This window comes from Ochotona curzoniae, unplaced genomic scaffold, assembly GCF_017591425.1.
Source record: "Ochotona curzoniae isolate NIBS_2020 unplaced genomic scaffold, NIBS_Ocur_1.0 contig_3520, whole genome shotgun sequence".
Lineage (NCBI taxonomy): Eukaryota > Metazoa > Chordata > Mammalia > Lagomorpha > Ochotonidae > Ochotona > Ochotona curzoniae.
Genome location: NW_024465894.1, coordinates 19,144,278 through 19,159,767, shown reverse-complemented (window position 1 = coordinate 19,159,767; position 15,490 = coordinate 19,144,278).

The window sequence follows — 15,490 nt, the reverse complement described above, 5'->3', positions numbered from 1 at the left end:
TCTGCCCCAGGTCTCTGTCAGCTATGCAGCTGCTTCCCTCACTTCCAGGAGAGTCCATGCTCTCTCCCTGGGTGTCTGTGTCCACGCAGGACCCCCACCAGGGTCCCTGGCAGCTATGGGTGGTATTGGCTATAGTGTTTCTGATTTCAGAAAGCACTCCACTGTCTGTCTCCTACTGCAAGGTTTCCCTTCCGATAGTTGAACATTTGTAATTCTTCTGACCTTTCCTCTAGTTAGGCTATGTTTATTTCATTCTTTAGAATGGAAACTTTGTGATCACAGGCACAGAGACTGTGATCATTTTATTCAGCATGTTTGCAGCGTGAATGATTCTATGTACGGTAGGCACTCAGGAAGTGCTTGCTAAGTGATGGGAGGAATAGCCCTTGATTTAGCAGCGTTTATCTCCGTGGAGTCAATGAGAAAGGACAGGAGTGGCAAAGTCCTAGGCACAACTCACAGGCCATCTTTATTCTTACCCTGTGGATTTTGGAACTGGATTTGAAACTCTAGACCAGCAAAAGTTTACTTCCTGCTGGGAATTGTGTTAGACACTGAACCCTTTAGTACTTCCAGTAACCCTGAATTATAAGGATCATAATTCTAGATAGATGGTTAAATTGATTCTCATAAAAGAAAGAAATTGTGCACGGTCACCTGAATGAGAATACTTCCAGACCTTTGCATAAAAAATGGAACTAAAAGACATCTGTTTCGGCCCAAGAAAATTTTGAAACCCATGCATAGTTTTTGAATTAGTATGCGTTTTCCCTGAATGTGTTAGAGATTCCATGCTAGTGTTGGAAGCCAGCTTTTGACAGTAAATCTTTCATTCTAAAGAATTCTTTATCCTCCTCAGGAGAAAGGGTGAGTTTATGAATGCACTGCTCAGAATCAGTGGGGATAACACTGATTTTAGTGGGTGCTTTAGACACATTGTGAAATTATAGTAGAAGTAATGATTATTCCAAATTTTTGCCAACCTTGATTTGTATGAAAGCTAGTGAAAACTTGAATTAAAAGTTAAATTTATTTTGGCGCAAAAAAAAAAATGGTGAAATCCAGATATATAAGGGATCTTCAAAGAGTTTACAAAAGTACATATCCTGAAAACATTAGGCATGCTTTCTGCATGTTTGGAAGTACAAAATATTTTGTAATTACATTCCTGTAGTAACATCACAATTATTTGAGCTGTTATTTGAATATCAGAGATTATTTCAAGTGCTAAGGGGATGATTCCAAAATGAGATGGGACTGGACTCACACAAGCTGAAGGATGGTAGTCCCACAGACGTTTCTTTGCCTTTGTTTGTTTGTTTGTTTGTTTCCTCCTTTGGGAAGCAAGAGTCTGTGATACATGGCTTTGTGTGCGGGCTGCCCAGGCAACCTGTAAAGACACGTTTCCGTATCTTTCAGTCGGAGCCCACAGCCGTGTCAGCTCCTCGTTCCATGCTTTATCAGACTCTTTCAGCTGTGTGTTCTGAGCTCAGCAAACAGTAGATTCTTGTTCTGCAATTTTTTTTGAGTCATCCATCAAGGAAACTGCTCCCAGAGGCCACAGGCTGTGGGGGAAGCTGTCTGTTTCCCGGCACATGTACCCTCATCCCAGGGATTAACATGCACATGTGTGATGGGAACTGTCTGGATTTTAAGGAAAATGAGTGACATGTCCCTACTGTGGCTTGGGCTGCTTTTGGAGGTGTTAATAACATGACACCCCATCTTTGGTCTCTTGTGCATCTGTTGGCAATGAACATGGGAAAGTGAGACATGAAAATGAGTGTGTTGGGTCAAGGCGAAGAGTACATTCAGACATGGGAGAAGTGTAAATCGCTGAGCTCTCCTCTGAGGTCTAGAAGTGACCTCATTCATAGGACAGTCAATCGCCTGTTAGTTATGACCTTGAGAAGCATGAAAAATAGGAATACTCACATCACACTAACCAGCATTTTTCCTCCTCCTATTTTATTTTTAATTTTATGATATAATTGTGTAGGCTCTGGGATTTCTCTTACCCCATCCCCAAATTCCCTTTCCCCAGTAATATTACAATAGTATAGTCCTTCATAAGCAGTCATAAATCCATCAATCTGCTATTCAAGTGTGTCTTGATATTGTTGATACAGACAATGGAAGACAATCCAGCATCCTATTGTCAAGATATTTCCAACAGTCTCACTGGGAGTCCATCTTTCGTTTGGAAACAAAGATGCATACTGCACTGCATCTTCACGTCTGGACATGCAAGCCTCTATTATGTCATTACTATACAATCCCTTAAATAAAAAGCCATAAAGTAAAATCAACGACAGGAATAAAGTTAAAAAAAATTTACAGCACCATGGAGTTAAATACATGCTACAGAATGACCAGTGTGTCAATGAAGAAATAAAGCAGAATACAAAAAACCTCCTTAGAGAAAATGGTGCTACTGTATGATCTATGACTCAATGAAGAACTTAATACGAGAAAATAAACTATTTTAAAGAAATGAAAGTAAGAACAAAAATAGCAAAACCCATGAATTGCAGCAAAAATAGACTATTGAAAGAGCTATTGATCTTTTATTTTGCATGAAGGACTAACCAGCATTACTAAATATAACAGGATGCAACCATTACCTAAACACCTTAGAGATTTATTCATTTTGTAGAGATTCATTTATCTGATTGATTCCTAATTACTGTCACTCAGGTGAAGTTCGGGTATCTCTCTCTGTCTCTCTCTTCTCTTCACCCTTTAACTTATGCCTACAAGGTTGTGAGCAAGGATATTTAAAAAGGTACCAACAATCAGCTGAAAAGGCTGCACAGTGGCTTCTGGAAGTATCCCAACCATAGATGCATTCATATCTGTTGCATTTGGAGCATGGCATGCTCCCAGCCCAACCTGGGACAGCACAGGTATACTTTAATGAAAGGGACACAGGCCAGGAGGAAGGCCATCAGTGGATCAAAGAAGCCTGGGGTGGGGAGAGGAATTTTTATGTTGAAAACCAGGACATATCTGGTTTTGAGTGACAGAGAAGGTACCTACAGGAACACGAGCAATGGAGGAAGCAAAGGGCCATTTAGGGAGCACAAAGGGTCAAGGATCCAGGCTGTAGGTGGAGGAGCTTTTAGAACAAGGACCAATTGGCCACTCGGAAAATTTCTAGATGTATTGACCGATGCCAACCATATGCATTTTCCTGTGACAGAAGTCTCACTCCTGGGCATGTCTCCAGTAGAAATGCAAACCATCATTCATTAAAAGAATTAAACATGAATAATGAGGGCAATACTGTCTATTGTGGCTCTGGATTCACTGGCTAGGATTCCATACTCACGTGTCACAGACTGGGCAACTCCAACAACAACAGAAATCCATTTCCTCACAATTCTAGGGGCTGAAGGCTGAGGTCCAGATGTGGACAGACTTCCTCTGATACCACCCTCCTTGGCCTGCAAAGAGCTTCAGTCTCTCTGTATCTCCAAAGATCTTTCCATGCCCTGATTCCCTTATCCGAGATGTGCTAGTCACACTGCATGAGGCCCACCTAAATCCCATCAACTTACGTTATTCGCTTCCTTAAAGGCTTGGTTTCACAATGCAGTCAGAGTTTGACATCTGAGAAGCTGGAAATTGAACAAATAGATTCTGGAAAACCCAAGTCAACCTGTAACAAGTTACAGAATGAAGCAACCACCCACACACCCAAGAGTAGACTACATTTAGGCACTTATAAGAGATCTGCAAATTTTTTTTTTAATTCATAGAGTCAAAAAGTTGGAGGACAACCATAGCTTATGGTTGCATAAATAATTAGCATCCAGTCTCTTTTGTTGCAAGAATCAATCAAGTTGCTCTATCAAGAATGGTCATGTGATGGAGAAAGAGCCATCAATCTCTACTGTCTAGGACATTTGTTTGGCAAAGGGCAAAGCAGAGTGGATTTGTACATGGGACTGTCATGGCTTCCATTCTGTCTCTTACGCTTATATGCTGTGAGAGTTAGAGGGAATACTTGAACTTCTCAGAGCCTCAGTTCCCACTGTGGGAAATGCCACTTTTACAGGTTAAGGTGGAGGTGTATGTGAGGTCAGGTACCTAGGGTGACTTCCTCAGCTCTCCTTACAGGTCATGCTTCCAGATAGTTCTTAATGTTCAATCACTGCAGGCAAGAAAGCAGAAAATATCAAAGGGTCAGGCACACTTAGAAACTGAGAAGACCTTTCAAAGTCATCTGGTCAGGGCATCATGACTCAACAGGTTAAACTGTCACCTGCAAGAGCATTGGTTTGAGTCCATTTGCTCAAGAACTTGGACCTCTGTCACCCACACTCACCATTCACTTAGATTCCAGGTGGGCTCCTGGCTCCTGGCTTCAGCCTGGCACAGTGCTGACCATTGCAATCATTTGGGGGAATGATAGATGAAAGATTTCTTTCTTTCTGTTTCTGTCTGTCTCCCCTCCCTGCCTCCTGGTCTCTCTATCTCCTTCTTTCTGTCTAGCCTCCCATCTGTCTCTATGTCATTCTGCCTTTTAAATTAAAAAATGCATTTTTAAATAAACATCATCTGGTTCATTTTACAAACAAGGAAAAATGGGTAAAGCTGTGTTCAAATGGTCCCACCATCTTTTGGTCTAAAACTTTCTTGATTTGGAGCTGTATGTATATAGTCAAAGTGATTTGGCACTATGCTTAAACATTTCTGATGTGGACCATTTTGGTCCAAGACAGATAAACTACAAAGTTTCATATTTCTTTCTATTTTCAATTAGAATTCTAAATATGAATCCTGGGTGAAGTGAAGTGAGGATGGGAATTTGAATTTAAAAGGCCAAAAGGAAGAACACTGAAAGAATTAAAAGATAAACATTGGGTCTTTCAAAGGAAAAGAAGTGGCCATTCTATTTTACAGCCCACCATGACTAGAAGGACGGATGACTCTCTCTGTGAGCGTCACGCTTTTCAAGTTGCATAAAAACCTGGCTGTGCATGAGAGGAGGTGATGAAACAGTCGTTGTCAGACGCTGGTCCTGACCCTGCAGCACGCTGTGTCCCCTAAAACATAACCTGACTTTCCCTGGAACCAGCAAGTGGCACACACAGCACTCTGTGTTCACGAGCAGTTTAATTCTGGGGTACTGGATTCCCTTCACTCTGAAGGGTCACCTGCTTGGCCCCCCCGACTCCCTTCCACAGAGCACCTTCAACTGAGGCTGGAAGCCCTCCGATCTGGGTTAGGGTAAAGGTTATGGTACGGGTTTAAATTAAGGTTTTGGGGTTCAGATGTAAGGTTTAAGATTAGAGTTGGGTTTAGAGATAATGGCTAGTGGTATGGTTTGCAGTTTTGGATTTAGGATTTGTATTTAGTGTTTAATCTTAGAGTTAGGGATTAAAGATCAGGTTAGCTTTAGGGTTTAGAGTTATGTTTAGAGACAAGGCGTATGGTTAGGGGCCAATGTTTGGGGTTTAGGGTTAGAGTCAGGGTTAGGGTTACTGTTTAGATTTATACCCAAGAAAGCTTTATACCAAACGATGGTGGGATTGAGGTTAGGATTCATGGTTTGGGTAAGATTAGGATTTAGTGTAAGGATTTGGGTTGGGATTAGGATTAGAGATAAGGATTAGGATATGGTTTTGAGTTTGGGATTTAGGTTTGGTTTTAAGATTATGGCTTGTGGTTAGAGTTAGGGGTAGGACTCAGCTTTATGTTTTAGTGTTAAGGTCATGGTTAGCATTTGCACTTAGGATTTGAAGTTCAGATTTTTGGGTTTAGGGTCAGGACTAGAACATCTCTTCTCTCCCACTTTCATTATTTTGCCATTTCTGAAAGTCTTCATATTTTATTTGTGATTTTTACATCAGTTTCTTTTTATTAGGTACATACTAACTTCATCAAGTTTCCAAGTCTTAAGACCAGGCACAAGTTATTACATTTTCCTATGTTACAGTAACATAAATGAAGCAGGAAGTGACATGTTCACCTGAGACAGAAGGAAGTTAGAAAGTTGTCATCTTCCCCCGTGGTTAGGCTAGTGTGTGTTCACACTCACAGCATCCCCCAAGATCCTTTTACTGTATGAAATTAAAAAGGGAAAGATATGAATCTTTCAGCTTAGAAAAAGAACTTAAGAGGAAAACCTGTTTTCCCCCAAAAGCTGTGGCAGAGTTTGGGAAAATCACTTGGCCTCATTTCACATGGACTTAGGACGTTCACTGATTCGTAACGGTGAGTTGAGCCCAGGCAGGTTGCAGGTGCAGGCTGCAGACATTGCAGGACTGAGCCAGGTTTTATAGGACCGCACAGGCCTGAGTGGTGTCAGAGGAAGGCTGCCTTGCTCAGCAGCTCCTGGAGAACCTGCCTGTGACCCAGCAGACGCCTTTCCTGTCCTCTTCCTGTGCTCTGCGGATGCACGTCTTTTAGAACCTTGTTTGTAAATGACTTAGTAGCGTTCAGCACATAGGAAGGTATGTCTGCTAGGTAAAGTCAAACTGAGAGTTTGTTTCAGCGGCAGAACCAGAAACCAGAAGACAGACGGCTTCATAAGTGAACAAGAGTCTGGAAAAAAAAAAGAATGAAGAGACCCTGGTGGCCTCTGTGCACGCTGTTTCCTTGTGAGGAGTGGGTGTCACCCCTTTGCAGAGTCCGAGGAGGCTCTTGGGCCACACTCCTTGGACTGACATCTTCCAGACCTGGCTGTGAGTGCTGCTTCCCTTCAGTGCTCACTCCTGAGTGCTGAAGGCGGAGAACAGCTTTCTCCAACAGCCATCTGTCCATTTTCTCCAGACCTCAGGGTCAGCCAGAGACAAAATAGACAGGAAATTTGAGAAGGAAGATTATTCTTAGGTATGATCCCAAAGTGGTCCAGAAAGACTGAGCTCCTTCCCGCAGAACCCAATGGTAGACCCTTGATAACCTCTTATCCTCTTCTTCCCTTCATCCCACCAAGGCGTGCGAGGGCCCTCTGCACAGTAAACTTCTTGCACTTGAACCTGGCCCCAGGGTGTGTGCATCACTGGGAACCCAAGCCAGAGGATGCTGCACGCATTAAACTCTTGCACACACGTGCATGTGTTCCTTAATGGAGGCTCACTGATACACATGAACTCACATGTGTGCACAGGCACACACACACAGAGTCTCCTGCACACAATCGTCATGATCTCTCTTCTCCACAGTTCCTGCTCTCCCTACCCTTACCCTAGAAAGGATAACACAGGTGCAGTGAGTCATCCCTCCAGATATTTGTGCCAGGGACATGGCCCCTCCTCTGCCCGCTTCAGTGATGCAGTGCATATGACAACTGCAAAAATCACTCTGTGTGGTTAGAAAGAGTCTAAACATCGGTGTCTGCAAGCAGACAATGCAAATGGGTCTGGTTTGCTTTCCAAAATCCCTGACCTTTTTGCTTTTCCTGTAATGTTAACCAGCTCTGAACCCAGAATATTTGCTTCTTGCTTCCCACAGCCTCTGAAACTACTGACAAGGAACATCCCTTCCTGTGGGCCTGCTGAAAGGTGGGAGCTGAGATAAAAGACAGGAGACTGTGGAACAAAGGGAAGCGAACAGGCTGCAGAGAATGGTGCAGGAGATACTCCTTTTGATCTACTGGGACTGCTCCTCCGAGGGAGGGGAAGGAAGAATGACAGGTTGGAGACCACACCCCCCAGATTGGCTCTCCTTTGAACTGTGATAGCAGAACTGAGATTCTTAATCAAAAACACGACCAGGAAACATTGCTGTCTGTGGTGTGATCAGGCTCATCAGGAGCCACAAGGGCTGTTATCCATTGCATTGCCCTTTACCATCCTAAGTGCATCAGCCGCTGTGGAGGGTCCACCAGCACCGAGATGTGGAACCAAGTCCTCCTTGGAGTATCAATTTGAATCATGCTTCTATGTATTCTCAGGGAACCTGCTCAGCTGATCCAATCTGTACAATCAGAAAGACAAGGCTAGTAGACCAGCATCATGTCACTGCACGCTAAGCTGCCTACTGCAGTGCTGACGTCCCACCTGAGTAAGATTCAAGTCCCAGCTACTCCACATGCACTTAACAAGGCATCAGAAGGTGGCCCAAGTGCTTGGGCCCCAGCCAATCACATGGTCTCCCAAGTGGAATTCAGGCCTCTGACTTGGCTAACTGTAAGGCCATGTGGGGAATGAAAGGGGAAATGGATGAATGGAAGATCTTCCTCCATTTCTCTTATCTCTCTGTAGCTTTGCTTTATCAAATAAATAGATGTATTTAAAACAATGTTTTGCAGAACCAACACTGTGTAGGTCAAGCTGCTGCCTGCAGTACTGTCATCCCATATGAGTGTCGATTTGCATCCCAGCTCTCCACTACCAATCCGGGTCCCTGCTAATGTGCCCGGAAACACAACACAGGATGGCTCAAGTGGCCATACAGGAGATCTGGAAGCAGCTTCTGGTTCCTGGCTTTCACTTGGCCCAGCTGCAGCCTTTTCAGCCATTTGGGAAATGAATCAGTAGGTGGAAGACCTCTCTTTATCTTCCTTTCTATAACTCAAAGAAATAAATATTTTTTTTAAAAAGGGGTTTTTTTTTCACCAAAATAACAGAACCATCTTTGAAGATGCTGTACATACACAGTGAAGGGACTGGCTGTCCCAAACCATCCCCGTTCTTGTGCTCTCGGGGACACAGTGCAGAAAGTACATGTAGTTAGGGGCAAGGGTCATTTTCTAGGAAAACATCTATGCCCTGTAGTTGAAATGCCATTTTCCTAGCAAGGTGGATGATGTTCTTGAGGCTCAGGTCATGTGACTCCAGGTACTGTCTCTTTTCCACGCACCATCTTCCGAACAGGTGCTTGACTTCTCTTCCTGCTTGTCCTCAGTTCTCTCCCCCTCCCCTGCCCAGCTCTGTAAAGTACCTATCCATGGCCACACAAGCTAGACCCCTTCGGTGCTCTGTACATTACTCAGAGAGGTGGGCTACGGAAGGGCATGGGTGAACCTGCCAGCTCCAATGTCCAGCTTGGGTGACATGCTCCTGCTGGGCTGCGCCAGGAACTTTGCAAGCTGCACATTGGCGAACGAGGTCTTCGACGTGTGGATCCCACGACAGAGGTTTGCATTCAACCTAGCAATAATGCTGTGTGAATATTTAACTGTAACATTATAAGAAAGGGTGTGAAGGGAAGGACTTGGAAATACATTTGTTTTGGAGCACCTGGAAGGTCTTTTGGAAGAAAGAGCACTGAACAAGCCCCTTGATGGACTGGTTGGCGAAGAACAGGACACAGGTTCTAATCCAATGGTGTCCAACCCTGGTTGCACATTCATGTGCCAAGAGGACTTTGAAATCAGACCCTGCCAGCAGTTTGGGACCAGTGCCATCAGGAATCACTGGAGTACACTTAGGTACCCTTCAGCGCCCGTCTCCCCGTGGACAGGCAGTGGACAGAACAACCAGCAGGGGGCAACTTCATCCAGGTAGGCCAAGAGCAGAGGGGAGCCCAGCCTCATGATGTCAGCTCAGCACCTGGGATGGAATGAGTGAAGAGGGGAGAGGAGGATGGGGCCCACACGTCACAGGCATGATTTGCGTTCTGTTGCTTAATTGATTTAGTGTCCACTGAGATGAGCACGGAGAGTTCTCAGCAAGAGTCTCACCTGGAAAAGCAATAAATAGTGCCACTCACAGAGGGCCAGCGCTCTGCCGGCCACACAGCCTGAGCACTGGGCTCGCCTGTAATGTGGAAAGGAAAAGAGCGCTCACATCCTGGCTCAAAAACTCTCTCTTCGCCCCACGAGTCAGTACATAAACTTTAATTCAGACATTGGCAGGACTGTCAACAGCTCGTATGTCATGCGCAGGAGGAGTCGGGGAGCTTCCATGTGCCAGCGAGCCGGCCGCTTCTGCCGCCTTCCCTGGCGATTGGGACCTCCTGGATTGGTCGAAATCTCAAAAGCAAGGTCTTTCTAGAGAACAGGAAAGAACCTGGAACGCAGAATCCCCCTCTGGACCGTGTGCCGCGTGCGTGAGACATGGAGAACAAGTCCCCTGTTCTCACTCTTACGGTGACACACACCAGGGAAGTCACAGGCCCCTGTGGGCCTGAGCTGCATCTCACAGTGTCATCTACTGGCAGCTCAGGGGCTCAGCAGGTGCAACAGAGGAAAAGTGTGGAATATTCACCTTGAACAGTGTGGACACAGGGAGCACGTGGGGAGAGCCCAGGCCTGCTATCCACAGGAGGAGCTGGCTTCTGGGGTCTCTGATCGCCTTTCTCTGTGTCTCTATCTCTTCCTCATTTTATGTTCTGCAAATATGTTTAAATTCTGCTTTATTTATTTAATTAGAGAGAGACAGACAGACAGACAGAATGAATCAGAGAGAATCCCCCAGTGCCCCCTGCAGAGCTGGGAACTCAATCCCGGTCTCGCAAGCAGGTGTATGGATCCAGCTCCTTGAGCCGTCATCTGCTGCCTCTCAGGGCACACACTAGCAGGAAGCCGGAATTGGGATAAAGCCAGGACTTGAACCTGCGCACTCAAATGTGAGACGTGGGAGTCTTAAACACTAGGCTGGTGGCTGACCCTCTTCGCATTTCTTTTCCTTATGATTCTATCCAACCACCCAATAAGGAAAGTCAAATGGAGCGTTCAACATTCATGAAACCAGAATAAGACTCAGTCCACAGGGTTCACAATTCAAACTTGAGATTTTGGTAACTCTGAGCAGATCTGTTCTAGCTTGTCGGGGGGTGGGGCAGGGAGCGGCTGGGATAGGAATCTCAGAGCACAGGAGCACATGTCTAAGACACCAGCTCCAAAATGTTCTTAAATGCAAGTGATTCAGCTGTTGTAAGACAATGCCAGAGAAAAACAGTCATTTTTTTTCAGGCTTTGAAAGGTCTCATTATATTTGAAACAGCCTGTGTTGGGTGCTATACAGTTTATGAGCCTGAAAATGAAATTACAGGATGTAAAATATTTTTAAAAACCTAATCAATATCATATAACCAGGGAGCTTGGAAATTTAGAAAAACTTCTTGTGCTACATTGGAGGCCACTAATACCAGAATATGGCATATGGGGAGGAAATCAGAGTTCATGTTACACCCGTGTGACCGAGTCCAAGTGTAACAGTTCTTCCATCAGCTCCAGCGGCAAGCCCTGTCCAAGAGGCAGATGGATTCCAATTCCTGCTGTTTCTCTTGCTACTTTGCCTTCTCATTCTGTTTCATGTCAGTGGGCTCTTTGTGAAATGAGCGATTGCTCCATCACTTGGAACTTGAGAAAGCTCCTTTTCCACCAACACAGTCAACAGCTAAGAGATGTCCCTTCTCAGAAGACAAAGACAGGAAGGAGGAACTCATCCCCCTTTCTTCCTTAGGAGCCATAAATGGAACCTCTACTTACCTGTCCATCTCCACTGCTTTTGAAGGACGTGTTTATTTATTTGTAAACATGACAGAGAGAGATCTTCCATCTGCTGGTTCATCCTCCAGATGACTGCAGTGGCCAGAGCTGGGCCAGGCTGAAGCCAGGAGCCTGACATTGTAGCCCTCCTGTGTGGGTCGGATGGGCCCAAGCACTTAGGCCAACCTCTGTTGCTTTTCCAGGAGTGTTAGCAGGGAGCTGGATCAGGAGTGGAACAGTTGAACCTCTAACTGTTGCTCATATGGGATGTTAACACTGCAGGAAGTAGCTTAACCCGCTGTGCCATAACACCATCCCCTCCCTCCACCTTTGACGCAGCCCATGATCATTTTGGTAACATGAAATTTTGGTGTTTTGTTGTTGTTGTTGTTTGGTTGTTGTTTGGTTTGGTTTTTTGAGAAAACCAGGCAGCATTTCCAGCTCTCATTTCCTAGGCATGTAACCATGGGCAAGTCACTCCCTAAACTCCAGTTTTATCAACCAGAAATGATAGCATTCTATTCCAATATGACCTTCCCTCACGAGGACATATGATATGGTCACCTTATTAAGAATAACTCATTTTCTCCTTTTAATGAAACATCTTTAATCTCTTTTCATTACTGTCATTATGCTATATTTCTTTTTGTTTGCCTATCCCATGAGTGTAGTATTGCTACTCCAGGAATCAGACTCACCTTCTAGAAGGTGCTTAGCAAAAGCCAATGTAATGAATGGATGGTTACACAGGCAAGCCATCCCTCCTCCAGAATACTTGGGACCAAATATGGTTTGGATATGAACTTTTTAAAAATAGGTCTTGGAATACCTGCACAGATGTTCCCTAACAACTATCTCTAATTGCCAGACCTGGAACTCTAGGCTCTCCAAGATCTGAAGCATCTTGTTGACACTCAGAAGTTTCAGTTTTCAGATGCAGATGAACACAAGCAGGCTGAGAAAACAGACAGGATTGGCTGGTATTGGGTCAACCACACGTAGTGAGGGAAGGAACCAGGAGACCCACAGGGGATGACGACAAACGAAGAATCCGGCTTTGGCATGGATAACGGGAAAGCAGGTCAGCGCTGAGAGGTAAGTCATCAGAAAGCAATGTCATAGGAGGAGAAGGAGGAGACGGGATGACAAAAGACTTGACTGAGGAGTCAAGAGATCTGATGGTCACCCTAAGTGTGCGTTCCATATCCAAATACATAATGGGTGCCCCTGGTCTCCACCTAACCCCGCCAAGAGTGCATTTTATGTCTGAATGTGTAATAGGTGCCCCTGCTAGGCATAATGTCAGGTGCTCTGAAAATCATAGAAAGAATTGAATTTGAGGGCCCAGCAAGGTAACCCCATGGATAAATTCTCACCTTGCATGCCCCGGGATCCCATATGGGTGCTTATTTGTGTCCCAGCTACTCCACCTCTCATCCAGTTCCCTACTTGTGGCCTGGGAAAGCATCGGAGGACGGCCCAAAACCTTGGGACCCTGCGCCCATGTGGGAGACCCAGAAGAAGCTACTGGCTCCTGACTTCAGATTGGCTCAGCTCCGGTCATTGCAGTCAGTTGAGGAGTGAACAACTGGATGGAAGCTCTTTATCTCTGTTTTTCCTTCTCTGTGTAAATCTGCCCTTCAAAATAAATAAATCTATAAGAAGAACTGAATTTGAGGTGCTTGAGGCCCAGAGGAGAGTGAGGCACTGGAGCTGGTGGGTGAGGTCCTTAGTTCAGGAATCTGTGTCCTCTGTGGGGGCAGCTCTGAGTCACATCCATACTGCTCTGCACACATTCCTGGATGGGCATGCACCCGGTGCTCATACAGTAACATGTTTACTCACATTCAGCTAGAGGAGTCATGTATTCATAGGGAACTATGTTGAAGGCGGTTGAGAAGGGCTGGAAAAAGGTCAGCAAAGATGCAGATGAACACAAGCAGGCTGACCAACAGTCTTGTGGTAAAGCCGTAGAAAATCCTGGAAATCCTGGTTAAAGCATCTCTGAACTTAGCAGAGATGTAGTAACTTGAACCTGCAGGAAATGGGAGCCATGATGTATCTGAACAGTGGAATCTCATGGTCACAGAAGAAATTTAGCATTTGCCTGGGAGGCCAGGAGCCTGCAAACTAAGGCCCTGAGGGCTTGCACCAGGCTGCTGTGCCTCAAGAGGGACCCAAGCAATGCAGCAGAGACAGAGGACTGCGCTCAGATGCCCTCTGGTGGCCAGAAGGACTGCGTTCAGATACCCTCATTGCTCTGTCACTTCAGGAGACTTTGAAGAAACACTTCACCAAGGACACACCCTTTTTCCAGGAACCCCCTGAGAATTCAGAGGACTTTTCACCACATCAAACTTAGACCAACTCTTAGTTAGTGCTGTTCCGCCAGGGACTGCAGGTTCTATCCGTCCAGGCTTACACTGGCTGAGCATTGTGTGCCCCCTTCTCCCTCTGCCTGATCCTGTTCTTTCTGCTACTGATGTGGGTGTCACCCATATTTGGTTTCAGATTGTCTTGTGTGGGTCTCTAAAGACCCAGAGAATTCGTGTGCTTTAAGCTCAGGGTGTAGACATAATGGAATGCCATGCCCCTCCTCCTTTTTCTTTCTTTTCTTTTTTTTTTTTTTTCTCCCAACAGTCCCACCCTCTTTGCCATTCGTGAGTGGGTCTGTTGCCTTCCTCTGAGCCTATCAGAATCCAGCACGGGAATTTCCTAATTGGAGAAGAAGAGTCATTTTCCTCTCTGGTTCTGAAGTTGTTGATGTAGCTTCAGATATTTCAGAATCAGGGAAGATCAAAGTGTTGGTTTCCTCCTTGGCCAGGAGAGCAGGAAATACAGAAAGAACAAAGCACAACTGGATTTGTGGTTTCTCTCCATTCCCTCCTTTGCAGCCATGGTGTGTTCCACACATTGCTCCTTCCTTGGAACTGTGAATTAGGAGGAAAAGGTCAGGCCTGGCATGGTGGCCTAGCAGCTAAAGTCCTCGCCTTAAATGTTGCTGGTTCCCATATTGGCACCGGTTCTAATCCCAGCAGCCCTTCTTCCCATCCAGCTCCCTGCTTGTGGCCATGGGAAAGTAGTCAATGATGGCCCAAAGCCTTGGGACCCTGTGCCCATGTGGGAGACCCGGAGGAAGCTCCTGGCTCCTGACATCGGATCAGCTCAGCTCTGGCCATTGTGGTCACTTGGGGAGTAAACCGTCGGACAGAAGATCTTCCTCTCTGTCTCTCCTCCTTTCTGTATATCTGACATTGCAATAAAAATCAATAAATATTTTTTAAAAAGAAGAAGAAAAAGGCGACTGGGAAACCCAACACTCCCACACCCCCATAGCAGTGCAATGTGGAAGACCCCCCCCCCGGTTGCATGCTGAAAAGATGCTTGGGTGAGCCCCCGACACTTTCGTCTCTGTCTACAGGTCACTCCAAGGTGAGCTGTAAGGGTCATTTAATGGCACCGACTGGAGGTATGTTTGTTTTACTTAATTTCTTTATTTCGGGGACATAGTTTATTTAATGTTCTCTCAAGTGGAAGAAAGAAGAAACAACGGACATTTCAAAGGTAGGTTTTCAACTCTTAGAGTTCTACAATTATGAAGTTTCTCCCCCTCAGTCCCAGGAAAGGTAGTGGACAATCCAATTGGAACAGCAACCCTTAAATATCAGCACATGGGTCTCTGGTGGGACATCCCCTTCCACTCCTGGGAATATTAATAAGGTGTGGCAAAGCAACAGGTGCAATGATACCTTCACATGCATCAACTGTACATACATCCATCTATGTCATATAGGCCAACTTTGTCTGCAGGATTATTGGACTTGATGGTGAGAACTGGTGAAAATACAGTCTTAAAATGTTCTCTTAAGGGGTCCGGTATGATAGCCTAATGCTAAATCCTCACTTTGCATGCACCAGAATTCTATATGGCACTTGTTCATTTCCTGGCTGCTCCACTTCCTTGAATGCACCAGGATTCCATAAGGATGCTGGTTCGAATCCCGGCAGCCCCATTTCCCATCTGGTTCCCTGCTTGTTGGCCTGGGAAAGTAGAGGGGGTTGGCCCAAAGCCTTGGGACCCTGTGACCACGTGGGAGACTTGGA